This window comes from Hyperolius riggenbachi, chromosome 10 (genome assembly GCF_040937935.1).
Source record: "Hyperolius riggenbachi isolate aHypRig1 chromosome 10, aHypRig1.pri, whole genome shotgun sequence".
Taxonomy (NCBI): domain Eukaryota; kingdom Metazoa; phylum Chordata; class Amphibia; order Anura; family Hyperoliidae; genus Hyperolius; species Hyperolius riggenbachi.
In genome coordinates, this window is record NC_090655.1 from 138197316 (window position 1) to 138223728 (window position 26413).

The following is a 26413-nucleotide window of genomic DNA, read 5'->3' on the forward strand; positions in this document are numbered from 1 at the left end:
TGGCTGCCTCATTCCAGTCTGTTTTATTGTGGACGCTTGCTGTCACTAAGTAGTGGCTAGTTAAGCAAGCGTTCATTCTGTCTACCTGTCCTGATCTCCTCAGTTCTGGTTTATGCGCTCAGCGCTACCTTGCGCTGAGACGTTATCGCAAAAGTATTGTTTGTGGCTGTCGGATCTGCACCGGCTCTGTGCGCCACAATCTCCTTTTGGAGTCAGTCCTCCCCTCCACTATACTAGGGATAGCCTGTTTCCTTGTGCTAGTGTGTGTACCTCCTCCACGTCAGCTCATGCGTTGCATGCTGACTGTGGAGAATACACCACCAAGCCTTACAAGCGCTAGCACTTTTATTAACTTAAAATAAACAATGCTATCATAGATAAAACCCACACGTTTGCCCATTTATCCTGGTTATCCCAATTTTTTAATTATGTCCCTAGTGCAATCGGACACAGCCTCGGAAGAAGCGCCGGCTGGAGGAAAACGGCCATCAGGCTCCTTGTGCCCACACCTACTGCACTGACCAGCAACGTTCTCATAGTATGTGATGGCCTTTTTTTACAATCTTTCTACTAAATATCAGCATGTTTAAGTAAACAAGCAACAGCAAGCAAAAGTGCCAGGTATGCTGCTTTCATTCTTTTTTTTTGCAATGTATGGGGATAATATATTAGTTGGAAATAAAAGTGTATTTTTTCTATATTATTAATTTATATAGCGTCAACATCTTCCATGGCACTGTACAACAGCGTACAGGGTATAACAATACAAAATAAACAATACAACAATATATCAATGTACAGAGGCGCCAAAAGGATAAAATATGCTAAAAAGTTTAAAATATTCAGGTGGCGATGGTGGACCAGCCACTCTAAAACAGACACGATGCTGTCGCTTGAGATTAAGATAATTTATTCACATACTCCAAGATAAAACTGCAACGCGTTTCACGGGCACAACCCCGCTTCATCAGGCATTAAACAACCGGAGTATCACACAGCTATGGGTCCAATACAAAACTTGATAATACAAGACGATGGTTGTAATATTGTGATTTTTCTTTTCTCATTGTACCCTAGCAATAATTGCAAGCCCTTACTCGCAAAAATACAGGAATATACCCTCATGGCATCCATAAAAAGTGGAGTCCCTAAAATAACAATTTATATATTGTATTTTAAATTCTGTCACTTCGTTTTCTTTTTACAAGGTTTTTATTTTGATACAGAATGTATCAAAACAAACATTTTATTGTTTTTGATTCAGTCTGGCACTAATAAAGAATTCACAAGACATAGGCCTCAACCCTAAAACACCATAAAATACTTTCTATAATGTATCACATTTAAAATAATACCACATATTACTCAGTTGATGGCTAGTTGAGTATCTAGCAGGCCATGACCTCCGAAGTGTGCAAGTGGCTTTGTACAGACCAAATTTTTCCGCAAACTATTTTAGAACCTTTACTTTGTTTGCATAGTCCCAAAAGACTCTGAACAGCAGAAAAAGGCCACAAATGTAACCATTATGGAAAGCTAACAACCAGAGCTATTTGAAAGTGGGTGTTTTGTAAGCTACAGACTCGTGTAGTTTTGCTGAAACGTTCCCAACTTTGAAAATGACATTTTCTTTCCATGATGGATTGAGTTTGACCCTACCTACTTTTTACATGACAGGGGCTTAAGCTCTAAGAGACATGAAAATGTATTCTACAACTCATTATGATTAAAATGAGGTCACATATAGACAAGGCCCGAACAGTTTGAACATGAACTTGTTCGCGCAAACAATGCTAGTTCGCATTGAAACGCGAACTATATGCGAGTTCGACCTGTCCCCTATACTACATCATTGGGCTAAACTTTGACCTTCTACATCACAGTCAGCAGACACATGGCAGCCAATCAGGCTGCACTCCCTCATGGAGCCCCCCCCCCCCCCCCTCCCCTATATAAGGCAGCAGCGTCAGCCATTTTCTCACTCTGTGTGCTGCTGTATTAGTGAGAGAAGGGAGAGACATTGGAGAGATAGGGAAATCGATAGTTAGGAGGTCTGTTAGCTTGCTCCTTGCTGATATTTGTTGATGAAAAGCACCCCAAAACAGCTTTTTTGAGAGCTAATGTTCTTGTGATGTGTGTGGATTTTTTTTGTGTGGCCCTTTGACACTGACTGCATATACAGCCCTGTCTGTCGCAGCTGGCCCTTGCTAAATGCTATACTGTGCCAGGCCCAGCACATTCAGTGCCTAGTGTGACTGCTGCACATTGTATTATAATACCAGTCACTGCATACCTTTCACTGCACCTGTGTGACCGCATGCTGTTTTATATACCATCAGTCATTGCATCCATTTTCACTGCACCTGTGTGACTGCACATTTTTATACCAGCAGTCCCTGCATACTTTTCACTGCACCTGTGTGACTGCATATTGTTATACCAGCAGTCCCTGCATACCTTTCACTGCACCTGTGTGACTGCACATTGTCATACCAGTAGTCACTGCATACCTTTTCACTGCACCTGTGTGACTGCAAATTGTTATACCAGCAGACACTGCAACCTTTTCACTGCACTTGTGTGACTGCACATTGTTATACCATCAGTCACTGCATACCTTTTCACTGCACCTGTGTGACTGCACATTGTTATACCAGCAGTCACTAAATACCTTTCACTGCATCTGTGTGACTGCACATTGTATTATACCAGCAGTCAGTGTATACCTTTCACTGCATCTGTGTGACTGCACATTGTATTAGTCAAGTCAGTGCATACCATTCACTTAATCCCCCCAATATGGACAAAACAACAGGCAGCGGCAGAGCCAGAGGCAGGCCACCCGGCAGGTCTGTTTGAGGTCATGCTGACGTGATTTCGTGCGGCCCTTGACCAAAGTACAGTGTTCACAAGGCATGTGCCATCAACTTCCAAGATTGTCAGGACGTAGTTGACTATTTAACACAGAACACCATCTTTCGCAGCCACCAGCACTACCACTAGCACCATATCCGCTCCATTTGACACTTCGCAGGAGTTATTTGGTGGGGAATTAACTGATTCACAGCCATTATTGTTACAACAAGATGAAGGCGCTAAGCAAGTTACACTACCTTATATATCTGAGTTAGGCGCCAGTATGGACGTAAGGTGTGAGGATGATGAAGTACCTGTTGTTGGTGCAGTTTTGGAGGTGTCAGATACAAGCAAAGCTGTGGAGTATGATTATGATGATGAGGATGATGATGATACTGCCATGTATGTCACGTGGGATCCCACTAGACATGATTAGTGTTGGGCGAACAGTGTTCGCCACTGTTCGGGTTCTGCAGAACATCACCCTGTTCGGGTGATGTTCGAGTTCGGCCGAACACCTGATGGTGTTCGGCGTTTTTAGTTCGGGTTCGCCCGAACTTTTCAATGCCCGCCGAACAGGGCCGAACAGGGCCCCTGTTCGGCCGAACAGGGCCCTGTTCGCCCGAACATGCCGCAATACGGCCCCCCTATGGGGTCGCAGGCATAAGGGGGGAGCATGCCCCGATCGCGGGGGGGTCGGAAATTCCCCCCACCCCCTCCGCTAGCGCTCCCCCCTCTGCCCGCTTCCCCATAAAAAAAGTTTAAGGCAAGGTAAATAGTACCTGGTGGCTGGCACTGGCAGTGGAGTGAGGAGGAGGAGGAGTCCGACTAGCAGAGTGAGGCTGGGCAGCGGGCGGTTCAGCGGTAGTACCCTTGTGGTACTTCCGCCCTTTCTCTGACCTCACGTCCTCTGCATACGAGGGTACGCGTCACGCGTACCCTCGTATGCGTCATCACGTAGAGGACGTGAGGTCAGAGAAAGGGCGGAAGTACCACAAGGGTACTACCGCTGAACCGCCCGCTGCCCGGCCTCAACGCGTCACTCTGCTACTCGGACTCCTCCTCCTCCTCACTCCACTGCCAGTGCCAGCCACCAGGTACTATTTAACTTGCCTGAAACTTTTTTTATGGGGAAGCGGGCAGAGGGGGTAGCGCTAGCGGAGGGGGTGGGGGAATTTCCGACCCCCCCGCGATCGGGGCATGCTCCCCCCTTATGCCTGCGACCCCAAAATGGGCATGTTCGGGGGTCCCATTGACTTCCATTGAGTTCGGCGTTCGGGCCGAACATGCCGAACATCTGGCCCATGTTCGGCCTGTTCGGCCCGAACCCGAACATCCAGGTGTTCGCCCAACACTAGACATGATGACTGGGGGGACACTTCAGAGGGGGAGTCAGAGAGGAGTAGGAGGAGACGAGTTGCAGAAAGAAGCAAGGAGAGCTTGTCATCAGAAACAGCTTATTGCAGTGTTTCCGGCGGCATGTATCGCCACCTATGGACAGCCAGCCAACATGCCCTTCAAGGTCATCTGCTGCCACCACCACCACCACCACCACCACCACGGTGCCATCATCCCAGGGATCAGCGGTGTGGAAATTTTTTTAGTGTGTCTGCCTCAGATGACAGCGATGCCATCTGTACTCTCTGCCACCAAAAATTGAGCCGTGGAAAGACCAAGACCCACGTAGTGACAACTGCCTGATGAAGGCATATGATGAAAAAGCACAAACGGCAATGGGATGACCCCCTGAGGAAAAGCAGCACACAACAGCAAAGCCACCCTCCGCCTCCTCTTCCTCCTTCAGGTGCAGCATCTTCAGCCGCTTTATCCCTTGCACCTTCACAGCCACCCTCCTCCACTCCGCCTCTCACCTTGAGCAGTTCCTACTCCTCTTCCCACAGCAGGCAGGTGTCCATGAAGGAAAACTTTGAGCGGAAGAAGCCAATGTCTGCCAGTCACCGCTTTGCCCGGCGTCTGACAGTTAGCTTGGCGGAACTGTTAGCTCGCCAGCTGTTACCATACCAGCTGGTGGACTCTGAGGCTTTCCGAAAATTTGTGGCCATTGGGACACCGCAGTGGAAGATACCAGGCCGCAATTATTTCTCAAAAAAGGCGATACCCAAACTGTACTATGATGTTGAAAGGCAAGTGGTGTCATCTCTGGCACACAGCGTTGGGTCAAGGGTCCATCTGACCACGGATGCCTGGTCTGCAAAGCACGGTCAGGGCAGGTACATTATTTATACGGCACATTGGGTCAACCTGGTGACCGCTGGCAAGCAGGGAGTACGTGGCTGTGCAGCGCACCTAGTTGTGACACCTCCACGGCTTGCAGGCAGGCCTGCTGCCACCTCCTCTCCTTCTCCTTCTACTACATCCTCTTCGCTGTCGTCCTCCTCCTCCTCGGCTGAGTGGCAGTTCAACTCTACTGGTGCTGCGATCTCCTCACCAATTACACACCCCCAGCTCCCCAGGGCCTATGCTGCATGCCAGGTACGACAGTGTCACACCATCTTAGACATGTCTTGCCTCAAAGCCGAGAGTCACACTGGAGCAGCTCTCCTGGCTGCTCTGAACAAACAGGTGGATCAGTGGCTGATCCCGCACCAACTGGAGATCGGCAGCATGGTGTGTGACAACAGCAGCAATCTCATTTCGGCTTTGAGTTTGGGAAATTTGACACATGTACCCTGCATGGCACATGTGCTGAATCTAATAATCCAAAGATTTGTGTGTAAGTACCCAGGCTTACAGGAGGTCCTGAAGCAGTCCAGGAAGGTGGCGCTTGGCCGATATTCAGCAGAGAAACAACTTGCCGGTGAGGCACTTTATTTGCGATAGCCCGACTTGCTGCAATTCAACGCTCCTCATGTTTGACCGCCTGCTACAACAGGAGAAAGCTGTCAATGACTATCTGTACACCTACGGTCAAAGGTCAGATTCTGGGGAGCTGGGGATTTTCTTGCCGAGGTACTGGACACTTATGCGTAATGCCTGCAGGCTCATGCGTCCGTTTGAGGAGGTGACAAACCTGGTGAGACGCAGTGAAGGCGCCATCAGTGATGATCCCATATGCCTTCTTCCTGGAGCGTGTCGTGCGTAGAGTGGTGGATCAAGATGTAGAGGAGCGTGAACAGGAAGAAGAGGAAGAGTTTTGGGAGCCATCACGACCTGAACCAGATGTTTCGACAACACCTGCGGCAGCACAGAGGAGGGGGAGGAGGAGGAGTCATCGTCTGGGGAAGAGTAGTCAGATGAGGAATGTGTTTTTTTTTTTTTTTTAGGAGGAGGCGGAAGAACAACCGCAGCCGGCGTCGCAGGGGGCTTGTGCTGCTGGGGGGAGGAGAAGAACTTACCTGACATCACTGAGGAAGAGTAAGAGGAGATGACTAGTACGTCGGCATCCAACTTTGTGCAGATGGGGTCTTTCGTGCTGTCCAGCCTGTTGAGGGACCCCCATATAAAAAAAATCAAGAGTAATGACCTGTACTGGGTGGCAATGCTACTAGACCCTTGGTATAAGTACAAAGTGGCGGAGAGGTTTCCAAATTTACAGAAGGCAGAAAGGATGCAGCACTTGCACAAGAAGCTGGCAACTATGGTTTACAGTACATTTAAGGGTGATGTCACAGCACAACGGAATAAAGGTGCCACTGCCAATAATCTTCCTCCTCCTCCCATGTCCATGCAGGCAAGGACAGGACTCTCTAGCGATCTCATGGTGATGTCAGACATGCGAACATTCTTTAGTCCAACGCCTCGCCTTAGCCCTTACGGATCCACCCTCCACCAACGCCTCAACCGGCAGGTAGCCAACTACCTGGCCTTAACTGCGGATGTAGACACTCTGAGCAGCGATGAACCCCTGGACTACTGGGTGCGCACGCTTGACCTGTGGCCAGAGCTGTCACAATTTGCCATCCAACTTCTGGCTTGCCCTGCCTCAAGCGTCCTGTCAGAAAGGACCTTCAGCGCAGCTGGAGGCATTGTCAGTGAGAAGAGAAGTCGCCTAGGTCAAAAAAGTGTTCAGTACCTCACCTTTATCAAAATGAATGAGGCATGGATCCCAGAAGGTTACTGCCTGCCTGAAGACTAAGTCTGTCCCCACACAGCATCTCTGCCTGCAGGCCGCTTGACTGCCTTCTCCGCCACCACCAACAGGGTCCAGGACTCCAGGAGGATTCCTGAATTTTTAAGGCCGCTGCTAGCAGCGGCCTCGAACAAAAACAGTAGTTTTTTCTGGTGTGTGTACATGCCTGCCTAATTTTTCTGGCTGCACTGCGGCTGCAACAACAAAACAAAAGGCATGTACATGTGTCAATTCCCCTTTGTGATTGTTACCTTGCCGCGGTGAAGGGGCTTGCGTATCACAATGAAGCAATGACCGGCTATATGAGTGTGTTGGGGGGCACACCTGAGCTACCTCAGCGTGACCATATGGGCTTGAAAACCGCCATTGCCTGCACTCTCGCCATGGTGCGCACCTTTCCAGCATGGCCATCACTACACAAACAGCTGTTTGCAGTGCGTTACACAGTGAATTTGGTCCGTCAGTGTGAAGCAGTACACTAATTATACTACCTGTTTGATGTATACACACGCAAGATGTTTTAAAGCACTTTAGGCCTCCAATTTAGTAATGCAATGTGATTTCTGATCTTAAAACCGTGGCTGTGTGTGAAATCCGTAATTTTCCCTGGGACTTTTGGCATGTATCCCACTCCGCCATGCCCCCCCTCCAGGTGTTAGACCCCTTGAAACAGCTTTTCCATCACTTTTGGGACCAGAATTAGTGTTTGAAGTTTTGAAAGTTCGCCTGCCCATTCAAGTCTATTGCAGTTTGCGTGAACGCGAACTTTTGCGGAAGTTCGCGTTTGAGGTTCGTGAACCTAAAATCGGAGGTTCGAGCCATCTCTAGTCACATATATGTAATTTGATAACAACCTGGATGCTGAGCAAACCACTATTCTCAAGGTGAGCCTATGGCTTTTTTGCAGGTTATTTTGCTTGTTACAGCACCATTCTTTGCATAACCCCAGAAAAGACAGGACATTAGAAAAAGCCATACATCACCATTATGGAAAGCTAACAATCTGGGCTATTCAAAAGTGGGTGTTTTGTAAGCTACCTATGTTATTTGATAACAAACTGGATGCACAGCAATCTATTATTCTCAAGGTGCACCTATTGTTTTTTTGCAGTTCATTCAGATAGGGGCTGGTAGGTGTTATGCTAGGTACACATAATGCGTTCTTTCAGTCGTTTTTCTGTCCGATCGATTCTCTGCTCAATTTTCCGCTCGATTATCTTATCTTTTCTTATCAATTTCCATTCACCTTTATGATATATCAACCAGACTAACGATTGGAAATAATATCAGACCTGAAAGAATTTATCTATTGAACCATCTGTGTGCCAAAAAACCATAAGTTGTGTACCTAGCATTAGGAGTAGGTGGTTTGGATCAGGCATAGTTAGCAGAGGGTTCAGGTGGTTGTGTGTGGCCACACAAAGAAAGATCAGTCAGAATCCTTGATCAGGATATCCTCTCCATTTTTGCACTGGTTTTGATCCGGTTTACCTTGAATTCGTTTTGATAAATCTTTCTCTGTTTTATTCAATATTTGTTGAATATTATGTACCAAAATCGATCATAAGCACAATCTGCACTTAAATAAGAGCAGAGTTTCCAAGCTAAAACATAAGTACAAATAGCCCAAGCCCACCTACTTCCACTCCCTGTCTGAATAATCAACTACACAAAGCAGAAGGTATTTTCCACACCTTCACTAATTGATTAGCTATAATGAGAATAAACCTAACTTGACAAACTATTTTAGATGATGATGGAAAAGAATGTGAATGTGTGCCCAGAATCAAGGTACACAGTTTTAAACATCCTAGCACTTTTTGGAGCTTACATTAAAGATGACCAATTGAAAAATAAATGAAAAAACTTTCATATAAAGCTGTTTTACAGCTCTACTACAATTGGCAGGTAACAGGGGCAGAAACTTACCGGCTCGCCCATAAGTCATCCTTTTAAAGCTTCAACCCCCCCTCATTGGCAAGTTAGTCACAGCCATTTTTATCCAAACCCCTGTGGCCACCCCCACCTTTGTTCTGTGGCTTGATCCCAGTTTGGCAACTACCTATTAGGCCATTGCTGCCGAGCTGGGGACAGGCTGAGGGGGCACAGGTGGGCTTGCTTTGGAACACTTTCAAAAAATGCTGCCACAGTGGTTTTGCTGAGGGGAAGAACTTTCAAATGAGAACTTATTTACCTGCCGATTGTAGTAGAGCAGTTAAAGAAACCCTGAGCAGACTGCGTGGCGAGCGACGTTGCTGAGAGTCGCTAGCCCCAATGCAATTTACAGCAGCCGGACCGGGGGGCAGAACGTTTTACATCAAGACCAGTAAGCATGGGGGTATTACCATGTATTTGTGGGTATGCTTAAATGCATGCTCACGTGGTCTGCTCAGGGTCCATTTAAAGAGCTTTACATTAAAGGTTTTTCATTTTACAATCTTGGTCGTCTTTAAGGCCAGGGGACTGCTGGCAGGGTTTGTTGGAAGGTCGAAATTTGGCTCTGCAATTTGGCTCTGAATGCAATCGCTTTGAGATCATTCCCAAAATGCTGCTTGCAGCACTTTGCAATTGCTGATCAATCGCAATGCCACAAATAGAACCATCCCCCTGGGGTCAAACTGTAAAAGGCAGAATCTCTTTGGCGATTACTTGCGGTTGGCAAGCATTGCAAAGCCACTGTTAGTGGGCCTTAGGCCTCTTTCACAGTACGACGTTATAAAGTCGCACGTTAAAACAACATTTAACGCAGAATAACTCACTGCAATGAAAAATCAATGCCCCATTCACAGTGCACACGTTGCGTTGGTGACTAATGCTGCACGTTAAGTGAAAGTACTGCATGCTGTGTGTTATACACGTTATTAGCCGAGTTGGACTGTTTGCACATGCTCAGTAATGACTTGGAAGCATACTTTTCATTGCCTGTATGCTCTACTGTATGTGACGATAACGGGGCAATAAGTTGTGGTGCGACTTTTTGGGGGCATTGCGTTGTAATTTGCGTTGCGACTTTAACGTCGCATCAAACCGCAACTTCCTACTGTGAAAGAGTCCTTAGTGACTACTTATTTCTCATACACACAAAAACATTCTTAAACTTTCATTGCTCTTCTTAAAGTTTGTAGCTGCAGCACTAGAGGTCACAGAAACAGATTGACAAAAAATATAACACTTTAATTAACTACAGAAGGATACCTTGCATGCATTTGAAGGAGAGTATTTCCCTCTCTGTTACAGGAAGAACAAGGCAGTGTTTCTAACCTAACTTCAGCTATGGAATAATATGACATAAAGAAAAGCACATTTACTGCTATAAATGTTATATTTCCACCACATTATAACCAGTCACATAGAAAATTATAAGTCTTTATGCAATGTTCGAAAAAACTTTGTACGTCACATCACCTAGGCAATTTCCTTTCTACGAAATCTTCTTTGGCACAGTGTATGCTAACCAGTACTTCTCCATCACCGATCCTCCTATATGGTATTGTAATGTATTCATTCCTTTATAATCAGCACTGAGCTGTATTTTACATCTGTAATGGGCTACATGAATAGCAATGCAATCAATCCAACAAAAGGAGCTGAAATAAAGGTCAACAGACATCTCATTCCGACAAATAAGAGGTCCCCTTAAATTGTGGGTCAGCTGCCAATTCTCTCCAGAAGCTGAGAAAAACTTTCAGAACTCTTCTGAAGACGGAGATAAAACCGGGTAATCAAGAGTATTCTCTGTAACGTGCATACATTATCAGAGTAAGAACAGAACACATCTGTGAAAGTGAATGGCAGTTATCATATGCAGATATTTTACCCCCTCTGACATGACAACAATGCCAGTAAAATGTTAATTGCTTAAATGTAGCATTTAAAGGTAGCAACATACTAATTTGTGATTAGTGTGATTCCTCTTATTACCATAGAGGACTTCTTTTTTGACTATGTAAATGGTATATTATACTTTTCATTTTTAGTAAAAAACCGCCATGACTAGGAATGTCCAACATTTTACAGGATGTGTCCAAATTCAAAAAGAACAGCAAAAAAGCATGAATCTCAATTACATCCAAATGTATGCGTTTTCTGCACAGTGGAAGCCATGGGCAGATTTGTAATACATGCAAATTTTGTATGCGTGGAAAAAAAAAATCAGCATGTCACTTTTTATAGCATGCCACACACATGTGCATGCGATTTGCACACAGTGGTGCGCTATGGTGCCATATGTGAAGCTTGTTTGCGTGTGTTTGTGCACATTTTTCACCTTCAAAAATTTTAAAAAAAAAGGCCGAACAAGAATATGCTAGTGTGAGAGGCAATAAAGAGTTAAACCTGGTACACACTTCCAATTATAATTGGCCAATCACTGACCAATTTTACCACCTCCATGTAGTATGAGGGTCAACAGATATTAAATGCTATGAGCAGATTTTGTAGGTAAACCCTCATACTACATGGAGGTGGTAGAATTGGTCAGTGATTGGCCAGTCATAATTGAAAGTGTGTACCAGGCCTAAATTTTGATTGACCGATAATTGGCAAAACGTACCACTTCCATTTAGTATAAAGGCACACCTACACAATGTGTTCCTAGTATTCAAAGCCTGTTACCCTTCCTTCTACATGGACTTGGTAAAATAGGTCAGTGAGAACAAAGGACCAGCAATCTCTTGGACACAACTGTGCTTGTGTATTGGTTAAATCCAATGTTGCTGTAACTGGTACTGGCTACAATGAAAAAAAACCAATGTGCTCAAGACTAGGTGACAATCTTAGAACAAGTCTTAAGGAGGCAAAGTCGGGCACTATTGTTTTTATTTCCAATAAGGTGCATGTGCATTATGTGCATGAAATGTAAATGCAGTCCTGTGCAACGGCAGCAGTGGGTGTCGTGAAGTGATACATAGAAAGATTGATTATAACCTATAGTGGTGATGCATGTCTGGGCCATTTTTTGACTGATTATGACACAGGTGTCAAACACAAGGCTTGTGGGCCAAATGTAGCCTTCCTTGCCATTTTGTGGCCCTCAAGAGCTTCAAACGTGCATCATTGTAAGCAGCAAAAGACAGCACACTGCCTTCCCATTGAAGGGAGCATACCGGTGATGGTGTTTTTGGTGTAAACATTGACAGTTTCAACTGGAGTGCAGCAGCAGACCATTGAACACCCCAGCATCCCCCCCCCCCCCCCTCAGTAAAATTTGCACAGGGCACCCTCCTGGGATCAAGTGTGACTGGTAAAAGTCCTTTTCTCCCCTGAAATCCTCTACCCACATAGCAGAGTTGCAGAGCAGTGTAACATTTACCTTCTCCAGCGATGCAGTGTCTCTTCTGTTCTTTCAGCTGCACACTCTGTGCTTCCATACTTTTAGTCATGTGACAAGCATTTAGTGACAGATGTATGCAGCATAGAGCACAGGCTGTCAGGAAGATCAGAGGAGTCACAAAGCAGCACAGTGGAGCTGTTCAATATTAAACTGCGCCACTGTGCTATTCTGCAGAAGGGGGACGAGCAGGCTCCTCATGGTCACTATACTGTAGTTACACCACTTAGCTTGAGGCAATAAATATTAAATCTTAATAAACAATTTGGCCCCTATTTTAGACTATGTTTTAGATTTTGGGCCCTTATTGAGTTTGACGGCCCTGGACCAGCAGTGGTGCAGCGACCCTTGGACCTTTTTTGGAGTGTTCTTTTTGCATGACTATGCTTTATCGCACTATCCCGTTGCTGGTGCAGATCACCTTCTGTGTTTTTGATGTGCGAGTACTAAACTGGATCCATCATATGGGATTTCTGTGGGATTTCATGTAGCCCTCTTTGCAGGCAAAATAATATATAGTTAAGGGGTTCCTTTATCTCCATTTAAAGATTTTATCTTCCTTAAATGGAGATAAACTGACACATAAAATTGAGATATACAGTAGTAAGGCTGCATAAAGAGCTGCATTACTTGGTGTGGTAACTTTACTAGAAAGAAACCCCTCCCCTGGCATGCTCTAAGCCCTCAATTTCTGCTGCACCTCATGGTAGTGAGGACAAATCCTTATGTGACATCTTGGAGCATCGAACAGCTTCAGCACCAGTACAATGGACGGTACAGTTACATGCATGGAGGAAGGAGATCAAGACCATCACAAGTTACAGGGTACCCAGCAAGCTCAATGTGAACCAGAACTCCCAGAAATGTGTAAGGGGCTAAAAGAGACCAAAATCCCTCTTACTAAGAAGATATGAAAAACAGAAGTTTGCCTTCTTACAAAAGAAGGTATTTAAAATTATTCAGGTTGGAGTGAGCTCTGAAATGTCTCCCACGATGCATCACTGATGAATATGCAAATCATCTCTTTGAAGTCCCTGTAAGCTAAACACACCTCCAGAACCACTGGAATGCAATTATGTGTCAGCTTGTTAATATTACAGAGCCATACTAACCCTAACAGATCCCACTCCACAAAATACCTAACCCCCAACTGACACCCCCCCCCCCCCCCCCCCCACCAATGCTTAAAGGACCACTGTTGCGGAAAAAAAAAAAGTAGGCAGTTAAAATCTGACAGAACTAACAGGTTTTGGGACAGTCCACCTCCTCATAAGTGATTCTCAAGGTTTTTCTTTGTTTTCAACAGCATTTCCTGAACAGCAGTTTAACTGCCAAAATAGTAATATACCAGACAGCCTCCCTAATCACTTGCACAGTATTTTGTGATTTAGACTTTGTAACTGCTGTTCAGGATATGCTGTTGAACACAAAGAAAACCCTGAGAATCCCCCATGAAGAGATGGATTGGCCCAAAACCTGTCGGTTCTGTCAGATTTTCACTGCCTTTTTTTTTTTTATTCACGACAGTGGTCCTTTTATCCCTAACAGATTCCTCGCCACAAAATGCCTATGGTGGCCACTAATGATCCAATCTTTTCCGTCCAGTCTTACCATTTCTATGTAATATAAGGGACTGCCTAAATTATCCATTCAATATATTCACTCAATTTACCCTTTTACTAGATAGATTTGGTAAAATTGGATGAAGAAGATTGGATCATTAGTGGCCACCTTACCCTAACTGACCAATCAACCAATGCCTAACCCTTGCCGTCTCCCTGCTGCAATCCCCACTGATTCTGTGCCGATTTACATATCTGCCGCAGTAATTTAGACACTGTCACAGACATTCATGTTAATAGCCGAAATTAGCCCGGTAAAATAGCGGGCGTCTGGGCTGCCCTCTATACTAACTGCAGCAACAAATAGCCTCCTGTGCCCATATTCCCTTATTCACGCTCTTTACAGATTAACATCCATTTTGTACACCAATTAGCTTTAGTGTAGGTCTTGCTTTGCTCTTTTCTATCAGTACATTTAAGTGGTGTTCTGTACATTTTAGAGTATTTCAAACACTACACTGTTATCAGGGCAGCCAAGGTGAAATTTGAAGAAACACGAATTTCAGACAGTCAACGTTTTATGCAACCTGAAATTGGAGGGACTGTTTTATTAATGACAAAATGACTTGTGCTCCAATAATACACTTTATAAAATATGTTTAAAGTGAACCTGACCTGAGTAAAATTATTTAAAATAAACACATGATGAACCTGCAAATGAATATTACATACTTACTTCGCCGTTCCTCTCAGTAGCTCATTTTCTTCTTACAACAATTCCTTCCATTTCTAACAAGATGTTGTTCATTGGCCAATTTCAAAAATGGCCATTTTAAAAATGGAGGAAAAAAATTCCACTTTCTCCTCTCCCGTGTCCTGTTTGTCCACTGTCATAGTGGACAAACAGGACACGGGAGAGGAGAAAGAGCACGATGAGTAGACTACCCGGGTAGTCTGACATGTATATTTATTTTGACTTTTAATTTTTAGTTCAGGTTTGCTATAAAATTTCAATATTGATTATCTATGCACACATATAAGCCTATGGCTGCCTCCAAAACAAACTTAAAGGCTAGAGGTGTACATCATCTCATATCAATTTTGCTGTTTCCACAATTAGTTGTTTCTAATCTAAAATCTACTGAATTATTAAACACCCATTAAAATTGCTGCAGATATTGTTACATGAAAAGTGATTTAATTTTACTGCAGCTTCGATGTATGTCAGAAGGCACCTTTAAAGCCAGCAGCTAAAAGTGATTTATCATTACATTACGTTAATTGTCATTCCTGGAGCTATACGTGTTTGCTGGTATTTAGAAAATGTTTAGTTTGAGATGATCACTTATCTCTGGAAGATTCTCTAGGGCTCTGTATATGTAGCAGATGTTTGTGAAGCTTTCTCTCTAGGAACTGTAATCTGGTGGGCAACAGTTATATGCTGACAATGCTTAAAATAAACCTACACTACGTACACATTATACAAGCAGACACAATGGTGGTGGTTTGCAAAAAGAATATTGCCGCGATGAGCATATTCTCAGTGTGTGCTCATCAAACATTCAATAATGAGCCAAGAAATTCCTTTCTGTATAGAATACCTGCACTTATAGCATAAATATGCTAGATTAACCCCAAAGTGATCCCTAATCAATAATGCAACTGTAAGGTTGAACTAATCTTTTCAGGAGAGATGCGAGAAACCCCCCTGGCTGTGGCTGACTATAAAATATTTGCTTCCTTTTTAGCAGCAGGCTGTATATATACATACCAGGGCTGCTGGAGCCAGACACGCTGAGTTGGCTTCTGTTTATTTGGGTGCCTGCATTCAGATGTAAGAAAGATAATACATAGCGTTCCCCCAGGAGTGGTTCTACATTTGGAATACGTATGTGGTACCACTGAAGGAGTTGACTGCTGGGTGGTACAGCTAATTGTAAAATTTAAATTACCAATATTTTACTATGCAATACCCATAAGCTATTTTCACTTGAACCCTCTTCTATGAATGACTGATAGTCGTAGCCGATCGTCTATGATAAGTTACAACCATTAATTACTATGGGCGCCTAAATCACCACGGGGGTGCCCAATTACCAATCATTAACATAGGCATTTATTAGACACTTGCCTATTGTGGCGCCTCATTGACCTGATTCCCTAAATTTGGGCCTAGTGTTCTGCCATACATATATAATGCCAATTAATGTTGGAGTTCAAATTCAGCATAGTGAATTAGAACACCCAAACACTTCTAAACACCGCTGTTCAGCACCCAAACAAGCGGACAGGGTCAGTGAACTGCTTGCTGCCCTGCGTATCACATTGCAGCCCATGTGACTCCAATGCTTACTCATTCCAAAAAGGAAGGAGGAATTCTCAGAATCACATGAAGCACAATGTGACACTCAGGGCTATGAATAGGGATGGTCGGAAATTGACGATTTCAGATTCCGAAAAAATTTCACATTCTGACAAGGGTCTTTACAATTTCCACAGAGTTTCACGGAAATCTGAATTTTCGATTTCTTACTGTTCTATTTCCACAGATTTTGCCATATGTTAATAAACTTGATCGACACGCTGCATGCATATCATCTCTTTCTCCTTCCATCCATTCCGTTACTTTGGTAACAGTGTCCCCTGTGGTGACATGCTCTTATGTCCCCAAAAGGGGGTGCTGTTACCAATGCAAATGAATGGACTGAAGGAGAAAGGATACATTCAGTGCATGGATCACAGAGAGACAATTTAATACCACAGATTAGTGGAGAAGTAGGGAGGGCTGACGGCTCCCTGGCTACTTATATGGGAGGGGGAAGCTCACTGACTCCCTATACAGAATCAGAATCAGGTTTATTTCGCCAAGCATGACTGGGTCATGCCCGGAATTGGGTTCGGTACAAAAAACAGAGAACTCAGCGGCACGAAAAGACATTAAAAACAACCATGACAACTTACAACAAAAACAGTAGGAAGATGTACGCTAAAAGAGTGTAGCTTTACAGAAGTATGGCACTAATAAAGGCACTAATAATGACAGGGGTGGCAGGAAAACAAAAAAAAAAGACACACAGTCAGTGGATGACCTATCGCTCATATCAATGGACCATATGATCTGGCAGCTGGCCTGAGCGAGGGAGCCAGTGAATGGAGTTCAAGAGTTTAACGGCAGCAGGGAAGAAGGAGTTCATATGTCTGGTTGTTTTGGTGGAAATGGTCTGTAGCCTTCTTCCGGATGGGAGCACATTAAAGTAACGGTTGCCTGGGTGTGAGCGGTCATTTGCGATCCTTTGTGCTCTGGAACACAGTCTGGAGTTGTAGAGGAGGTCAAGCAAAGGGAGTGATTTCCCAATGTTTCTCTCCGCTGACCTGATGACCCTCTAAAGCTTGTATTTGTCCCTGTTTGAGGATCCAGCATACCATACCAGGATAGAGGTGCAGATGACGGATTCTATAGTGGCAGAGTAGAAGTTTGACATAAGCTCCTGTGCCATCCCAAACTTCTTCAGTTGGCGAAGAAAGAAGAGTCTCTGTTGAGCCTTTCTCTGTGTGGTGCTCGTGTGAGTCTTCCAGCTCAGGTCCCTGGAGATCTGGGTACCGAGGAGGCAGACACTAGATACCCTTTCCACCTCGGTGCCTTCAATGAAGATTGGAAGTGGGGTGGGGGCCTGCTTTCTGAAGTCAATAACCATCTCGACGGTTTTGGCTGTGTTGAGGACCAGCCTGTTTTCCTTGCACCAACGGCAGACTCTGTCGACTTGTTGACGATAGTCTTGCTCATCATTGTTGGTCACAAGACCAATGATGGTGGTGTCGTCCGCCAATTTGACGACCTTGACCGAGTCTGCTGTGGATCTGCAGTTGTTGGTGTAGAGGGAAAACAGGATTGGCGACAGGACGCAGCCCTGTGTGTTAGTAGACCTTGCATGGGAGGAGATCTTGCCAAGCTTGACGACTTGTGATCTGTTGGTCAGGAAGTCCGTGATCCAGTGGCGTAGGGACGGGTGGACGTCAAGTGCCTCCAGGTTGTTCTGGAGGATGCGAGGGCAGATTGTATTTAATGCCGAGCTGAAGTCGAGTAGGAAGATTCTGGCGTATGAGTCAGGTTTATCCAGGTGGTCAATGATGAGCTCTAGGCAGATGTTGATGGCATCGTCAGTGGACCTGTTTGCTCTGTACGCGAACTGAAACGGGTCTAGTCGGGGGAGCGTGGAGTTCTTGAGTTCGGACAAGACTGCTTTTTCTAAGGTCTTCATGATGAACGAGGTGAGGGCCACAGGCCTGTAGTTATTTAGATCGGACATGCCCTGCTTTTTGGGGACGGGGATGATTGTAGACCTCTTGAAGCATTTTGGGACTTTACTCTCCTGCAGGGACTTTGCATAGATGGAGGAGAGGACGGGGGCTAGCTGCTGCGAGCAGGATTTTAGGCATGCTGGTGACACTCTATCCGGGCCGGCGGCTTTTCTAGGGTTGAGTGAGGCCAGAAGGCGTCTGACCTCGGCCTCGCTTGCTCTCGGTAGAGGTGGGCTCGATTCTGACTCAGCATCTGCAGGGGGGGGGGGGGGCGCAGGTTATTTGGGGCCCAACTGATTCTGGCTGGTTCTCGAACCTGCAGTAGAAGGCACTGAGCTCTTCGGCTAGCTTGATGCTGGGTGTGGCGTGCTGAGGGGGGGGGCTTATAATTGGTGGCAGACTTGAACCCCTTCCAGACGGCTCGTGGGTCGTTTGAGCTAAGATTGTGCCTCAGCTTCTCAGAGTATTCTTTCTTGGCTGCCCTGAGTTCCCTGTTGAGGTTGTTCCTTGCTGCTCTATACTCGTCCAGGTTACCTGACTTGTGCGCTGTTTCTTTCCGTCTCCGCAGTTGCCGCAGTTTATTGGAGAACCACGGCTTATTGTTCGGGTAGACCTTGAAAGACTTGGTTGGAATGCAGGAGTCCTCGCAGAATGCGATGTATGAGGCGACGTTGTCGGCCCACTCATCCAGGTCTGGTACTTCCAGAGCCCTCCAGTCTGTGCTGTCGAAGCAGGCCTGAAGTTGGAGCTTCGCCTCGCTTGACCACACTTTAGTTGATCTCAGGACTGGTTTCGCTGTCTCCAGTTTCCGTTTGTAGGTTGGAATCAGGAGGATGAGGCTGTGGTCCGAGGAGCCAAGAGCTGCGAGCGGAACTGCTTTGTATGCGTTTTTTTGGACCGTGTAGCAGTGGTCCAGAGTGTTCAGATTCCTAGTAGGGCAGTCAACATGCTGATGATAGCGCGGGAGCTCTTGGCGGAGGTTGGCCTTGTTGAAATCTCCCATGACAATGAACAGCGTGTCTGGGAGGGACGCCTCCCACTGCGAGATGGTATCGCTGAGGTCGCTCAGGGCTTGTTTGATGTCAGCGTCTGGTGGTATGTATACTCCTGCCAGGACGAGGGAGGAGAACTCTCTAGGTGAGTATGTGGGTCTGCAGTTGATTAACAGAAGCTCGAGGTCTGGCGAGCATTTCCTGGTGAGCACAGAACTGGAGGGACACCATAGTGAGCTGATGTAAAAGCAGATGCCACCTCCCTTCTTTTTCCCGGAGAGGGCGGTGTCGCGGTCAGCCCGGGTAAGTTTGAAGCCTGGAAGTTGGAGGGCATTATCCGGGATGCTGTCGTGCAGCCACGTTTCCGTGAAGCAGAGGATTGGTGTGTGGCTGCTGAGGCCCCTCTTGTCGCTGAGAAGGCTGAGTTCGTCCAGCTTGTTTGGGAGGGAGCGGACGTTTGCAAGGAGGACTGAGGGGATTGATGACCTCAGCCCTTTCCTTTGAAGTCTGACTCGAGCTCCTGCACGACAACCTCTCCTGCGCTGTCTTGCCCCAGGGCTGTGAGTAGAACCTGCGATCATTAGAGCATGGCTCCACACCGAGTTGTACAGGTGCCAGTCCTTTGGGTGTAGGGCAGAATGTGCTTCCCAGGCGGTAAGCTGAGGCTTGCTGAATGTGATGACAGGGGTGTTAGGAGGTGTGGTACGTGCAGGAGCTGGGGGTAATTGTGTAGGAGTACCCATTTCGACTGCAGAGGAAGTGGCTCTGAAATGCAAAAACAGTCCGTCATCTGTGCAATGAGCAGCGCAACACAGACCGTCGCCTGAGCTCTGTAACACAGACCATCGCCTGGGTAAACAGTCCATCACATAAGCAGTGCAACACAGTCCATCACGTGAGCAGTGCCACACAGACCATCCCAATGAGCAGAGCAACACAGACCATCGTATGAGCAGCGTGGCACAGTCCACCCCTTAAGCAATGGAACACAGTCCATTATATGGGCAATGCCACACAGTCCATCACAAAAGCAATGCAACACCGTCCTGTCCCTGAGCACAGACCAGCACATGAGCAGTGCGGCACAGTGAGCAAATAGGGAAAGATCGTCTCATGAGGCTCACAGCAGCCCAGCAACAAGCTGTGGGCACCTTCAAGTTTGGAGCCGGGGGCCCCCCTCAAGTTTGGAGCCAGGAGGCAGAAGGTGGATACAGAAGGGGGGGGGGGGGGGATCAGCAGTAGTGCTCACCTGATGGTGCTGTAGCGGGGGCTCTGTGCGCTGGTGGTGAGGGGAGGCTGGAGGAGGTTGCAGCAGCGTGAGTGGGCCGTGCTGCCTGTGCTGGATCCATTTCGCAGTGTGTGGGACCCTGACGATGGAGAGCTGGGGGACCGTTGTGGCCGCTATGCTGCTTGTCTCTGGTGGAGGCTGGAGTGGGGGACACTGGCTGCCCGTCGAGGGTCCGTTTGGCCGCTATGCCGCCTGTCTCTGGTGGAGGCTGGAGGTTGCGACCGCCGCGATCCTGCCCAGCATGGAGAGGAAAGGAGGCCGCACTGGGGAGAGATCCACGTGGGTGGCCAGAGATCCGGGAAGCTGCATGAGCGTAGCTGCAGCACAGATGGCCAGCGGAAGAGGGCTGCTCAGCGGTGATGGTGGAGGCTGCAGTAGGTGCTGGGAGCCCGGTGGAGGCGGCGGAGAGAGAGCGGCCTGTGGTGCTCCACGTGGTCACCACGTGGGTGGCCGCGCGGGGCCAGGGATCAGCAGCTGCAGCGGTGTGAGGTTCCAGGCGCAGTGGAGGACCGGGGCTTTGGGGATGCGGAGAGCGCCGTCCCTCTTATCAGCAGTGTATGGTGCCTGGCTGCTGTTCTGCTGTGCTGTCTGGGCGCCATAGGGCTGATGGCAGGCTGCGGAGGGATCGGGACCAGGACTCCAGAGAGCGGCGTCTCTCAGTTGTCGGCTGCTCCTTTAGTTCTCCCGCTGGGAGGGCGCGCGTGGTCTACTGGCGCTGGAGGGTTCTGCCGCGGATGGTGGCCGGCGGAGCTTGGCGGGCAGCGGGACCTTCCTTGATCAGGGTCTTCGGCTCAGGATCAGGAGTCTTTGGAGCCTGCGGGGTGTGGAGGCCACTGCTGGTTGGACGGGCGGCTGGTGACTGGTAAGGCCGCTCTGCTACGCAAAAAGTCTTTGTATTGCAGCAGACTTAGATGACAAAACTAACTAACTAACCCTAACCAATACTAAACTATTGCTCAACTATTAGGACTATAAGGACAAAAGAAACAAAAACTAAAAAGTAACTAAAGAAGAAAAGTTTGCGGAGCTCCTGTGTACCGTGGCTGCTAGGTTCAGCGCCCACGTTGACAGAGGCTACCATACAGAGGAGTGGGTGAGAGGGGAGTCTAACTGGCTACCTATACTGTGGGAGGGGGGCTCCCTGGCTACCTATATAGAGGTGAGGGGTATGGGGGAGGGTCACTGGCTACCTATACAGAGGGAAGGGGGGCTCAATGGTTACCTATACTGTGGGAGAGGGGCTCTCTGGCTACCTTTACTGAGGGAGGGGAGGAGGTTCTTTAGCTGCCTATGCAAAGGGTATGGGGCTCTCTGGCTGCCTATACAAAGGGGAGGGGGGCTCTCTGGCTGCCTATACTGAAAGAGGAGGGAGGCTACCTATGCTCGGGGGAGGACAACTGCATCTGGCTACCTAATACTGGAGGCTTCTGTGACTACCTATACTGGGGGGCTGCATTTGGCTACTGCATCAAAACTGTGTACTCAAGCCTACGGGGGTGGTGGGCACAATTCTTACACCATCACCTTGGGAGCTACGTAGCTTAGAAACTGCTTCATATTGCAGTAATATTCTTTACTAGTAATATTTCTTTACTTTACACGCTGCTTTAAAGGGGTAGCTTTTCTCATGGATGCCAAGCAGCTATAAGAGGTGGTTTCTGATTTGTCTTTATTGCTTTAAAGATATTTTTGCAATAGTAAAGTTTATATTTATTTACTGGTGTGTCAGTATTACGTACTGTATGCAGTGGGCGGCATTGAAGGAGAAGACGCACATGCGCAGTGCTTTCAATGCCTGAAACGCAGAAGCGGAGGTAGAAATTCATTCCCTGTCCACTGCTGCTGGTTGCCATTCCCCTCCCAGGTGTGTGTGTGTGTGTGGGGGGGGGGGGGGGGGTTCTGGTCCCCCTGACTGTTAAATCATACAATCAGAAGGTGGTAGAGAGAATAATCTGTCATCCAGATACACTAATTACAAGGAATCTTGCAAAGATTGTGAGGTATTTATGTCAAATAGACCCCTGGTTTACTAATACATAGACTCAGGCTGACCAGGAGAGCTTTTTACAAACCGTGTCCTGTTAACGGTTTTCAGGCTCCAGCACTGTACAGTGAATGTATGTTATTGAGCAAGGGGGGTACTCAGGGAGGCACAGTGATTTCCGGGGGGAGGGAATGCTTGTGTGGTGAATAACTCAACGGCTCTGTAAATCTCAATTCACAAAGACTTGAGCATGCGGTAAAACCAATAGAGATGTTTATCATTTATCTCCAGCTCTGATATGTGGGTAAGCTAGCAAATAGCATGTGACAGCATTGACAGACAGCAGAGAGCAGAAAGCAGAGAGCAGAGAGCCAATAGGAAGGGCCTCCCCCTCCTGCTTCTCACCCAATTTGATCTGATGCACTTGCGGGTGGGTCTTCATCACTTTAGATATGCAGAACTGTATAGTGATACACAAAAGAGTGGCCTCTAGTGACATGTAAGCACATCTGATGCGGGACACATAAATGGCTGATTTGGACCAGTCCATACAGCTTGCTGCAGAAACCTACCCCACTGGGGAGACTTCTACATATCGAACAGGGCTTGGTGAATTGAAGCAACATTTTTTCGGTAAAATTTCCAAACTTCTACCACACCTGTTGAAATCTTTGTGAATGAGAAAAAAAGTCTAAATTACCAAATGCAGTATTTTACCGATCTGATTTTTTTTTTTTTTATCGAACAAACCTTAGAGAATTGTAGCCAATGTAACAAATACACTCTCCTGTAGTTCAAAACAATGCAGATTACAACCATGTAGTTACTGCAATGAGTCTTTCATGGCAAGGCAGTAAAAATTAAATGGCTGTGCACATTTTTAAATTGGGTTAATACCTGCAAACTGATCTAATAATACAAAAAAAGTTCCAAATTCTCTGATTGCTTGTCTAACATATCCAAGCCATTCCATGATTTTTATAAGCCCTTGCAATCACCTAGTGCAGACGTTTCAGTTTAGCTCCAAATAGAAAGGAGTGAATATAAATAGAAAATGGCTAACAATATTCTAACACTACCAATGCCCTTGAGAACGGGAGAGGAAATATAATGACCTGTTATACTTTAAATGTAAAGAAAACACTTGTTGTAATGACAGGAAAGTTGAAATGTGTGAATCCAAATATACTTGCTAACTTCTCTTTTATAATTGACTTTTTAAAATTCATTCATTCTTCACCTGCTGAGCAGATGGAAGCACATTCAGCAAAAACTAACCTTAGATCAGTTGCTGCTCAAAATACATATGAAATAAATAAGTGGCAAAGTTTTCTTTTATTTCAAGTACAATATAAATAATTCTTTGTGCAGTTGAAACAAACAGATAACCTTGAACTTTTGTCTTAACATAGCAATGAATAAGCCAGTGCTATGATGGTGTGCAAGGAATAATATCTCATAGCAGCCAGGCATCAATCACCTACTATTTAAAGGACACCTGACCCGAGCAAGACTTCCTAAGCTAAGCACAGAGCAATGTTTATGCTGGAACCACATGTCTGCATTGTCCATTCCTAATCAGCCCCAGTTCCCATATTCCTGCCTTTTTGGCTTAATTCAAATTTTCAGACAGGAAGAGGCAGGCTTGCTGTGATGTTCTTTCCTATCACCCTCCTGTTCCCTCCTCTTCCTAGTTCCATTCACTCCCTTTAAAGCGGTTCCGAGATGAAAAACTAACTACCGTATATATTCGGATACAAGTTGAGCCATGTATAAGTCGATCCCAATATTTGACCCTCAAAAGCTGGAATTTTCCAATTATTCATGTATAAGTCTATCCAGCAAAGTTAATAGCTGCACTTTGGGATCAGGATGGGTTAATGGCTGCACTGCATAAAGTATTGTAGTCAACAACCCCTCCTGGCCCCCAAGTACAGCAAATGACTCGTCCAGGACACACATGCAGCCATTAGCACTCTGCCTGTAACTCCCTCCCTCTCACCCACCATCACCCAAATGCATGCTGCCTGTAACTCCCTCTACCCCGAAACGCATGCTGCCTGTAATTTCCAGCTTCCTCCCACCCACCATCACCCAAAGGAGGCCGCTGGTCTCTATTTCCCCTTTCCCTCCCATCCACCATCAACCAAATGCATGCTGCCTGTATTCCCCCTCCCCCCTATCCACCATCACCCAAATGCATGCTGCCTGTATTCACCCTCCCCCCTATCCACCATCACCCAAATGCATGCTGCCTGTATCCCCCCCCCCCTATCCACCATCACCCAAATGTATGCTGCCTGTATTCCCCCTCCCCCATATCCACCTTCACCCAAATGCATGCTGCCCGTATTCCTCCTCCCTCCTATCCACCATCACCCAAATGCATGCTGCCTGTATTCCCCCTCCCCCCTATCCACCATCACCCAAATGCATGCTACCTGTATTCCCCCTCCCCCCTATCCACCATCACCCAAATGCATGCTGCCTGTATTCCCCCTCCTTCCTATCCACCATCACCCAAATGCATGCTGCCTGTATTTCTCCTCCCCCCTATCCGCCATCACCCAAATGCATGCTACCTGTATTCCCCCTCCCCCGTATCCACCATCACCCAAATGCATGCTGCCTGTATTCCCCCTCCTTCCTATCCACCATCACCCAAATGCATGCTGCCTGTTATGCCCCTCTCCCCTATCCACCTTCACCCCAATGCATGCTGCCTGTATTCCCCCTCTCCCCTATCCACCTTCACCCCAATGCATGCTGCCTGTATTCCCCCTCCCTCCTATCCACCATCATCCAAATGCATGCTGCCTGTATTCCCCCTCTCCACCATCATCCAAATGCATGCTGCCTGTATTCCCCCTCCCTCCTATCCACCACTACCCAAATGCATGCTGCCTGTATTCCCCCTCCCTCCTATCCACCATTACCCAAATGCATGCTGCCTGTATTCCCCCTCCCCCCTATCCACCTTCACCCCAATGCATGCTGCCTGTATTCCCCCTTCCCCCTATCCACCTTCACCCCAATGCATGCTGCCCGTATTCCCCATCCCCCCTATCCACCTTCACCCCAATGCATGCTGCCTGTATTCCCCCTCCTTCCTATCCACCATCACCCAAATGCATGCTGCCTGTATTCCCCCTCCCCCCTATCCACCTTCATCCCAATGCATGCTGCCTGTATTCCCCCTCCCCCCTATCCACCTTCATCCCAATGCATGCTGCCTGTATTCCCCCTCCCCCCTATCCACCATCACCCAAATGCATGCTGCCTGTATTCCCCCTCCCCCCTATCCACCTTCACCCCAATGCATGCTGCCTGTATTCCCCCTCCCCCCTATCCACCTTCATCCCAATGCATGCTGCCCGTATTCCCCCTCCCTCCTATCCACCATCACCCCAATGCATGCTGCCTGTATTCCCCCTCCCCCTATCCACCATCACCTAAATGCATGCTGCCTGTGTTCCACCCCACCCCCCTCTCACTCACCATCACTCAAAGGGAGCCATCTGCCTGTATAACCCCAAACACCCCACCCCACCCACCATCACCCATGGGAGCCGTCTGCCTGTATTTCCCCCGCACTCCAACTCACCATCATCCAAAGGGAGCCGTCAGCTTGTATTTCCCCCCTCGCTCTATGTAATCCTATGCAGAGTGATGAGTGCAGCAGATGCCATTACTCACCATCAGCGGGCACACCGATCTCTCTTCTCCCTTTACTTGCACTAATCTCCATGCTTTAGCGTAGCTCTGTCTTCTGACATCGGGTGGCGGGGCTACGCATGGAGATCAGCACGAGTGAAGGGAGAAGAGAGGATGGTGCGCCCGCTGATGGTGAGTGACAGCTTCTGCTGCACAAATTACTCTGCATAGGATAACACAGCGCAAGGGGGGAAATACATGCTCCCTTTGGGTGATTGAGGGAGGGAGGGGGAAATTACAGCACACTTGCTGTTGCAGCACAGCAAGGAGGAGGAGAGAGAACATGCCCCCATATTTGC

At 47.0% G+C, this 26413-nt stretch overlaps 1 protein-coding gene across 15 annotated transcripts in view; it reads right to left on the minus strand.

Annotated features, from left to right (window-relative positions):
* Positions 1 to 26413, minus strand: part of LOC137536207 (leukocyte tyrosine kinase receptor-like) — a 522796-nt gene that overhangs the window by 369550 nt on the left and 126833 nt on the right. The gene's annotated exons all lie outside the window — the stretch shown is intronic.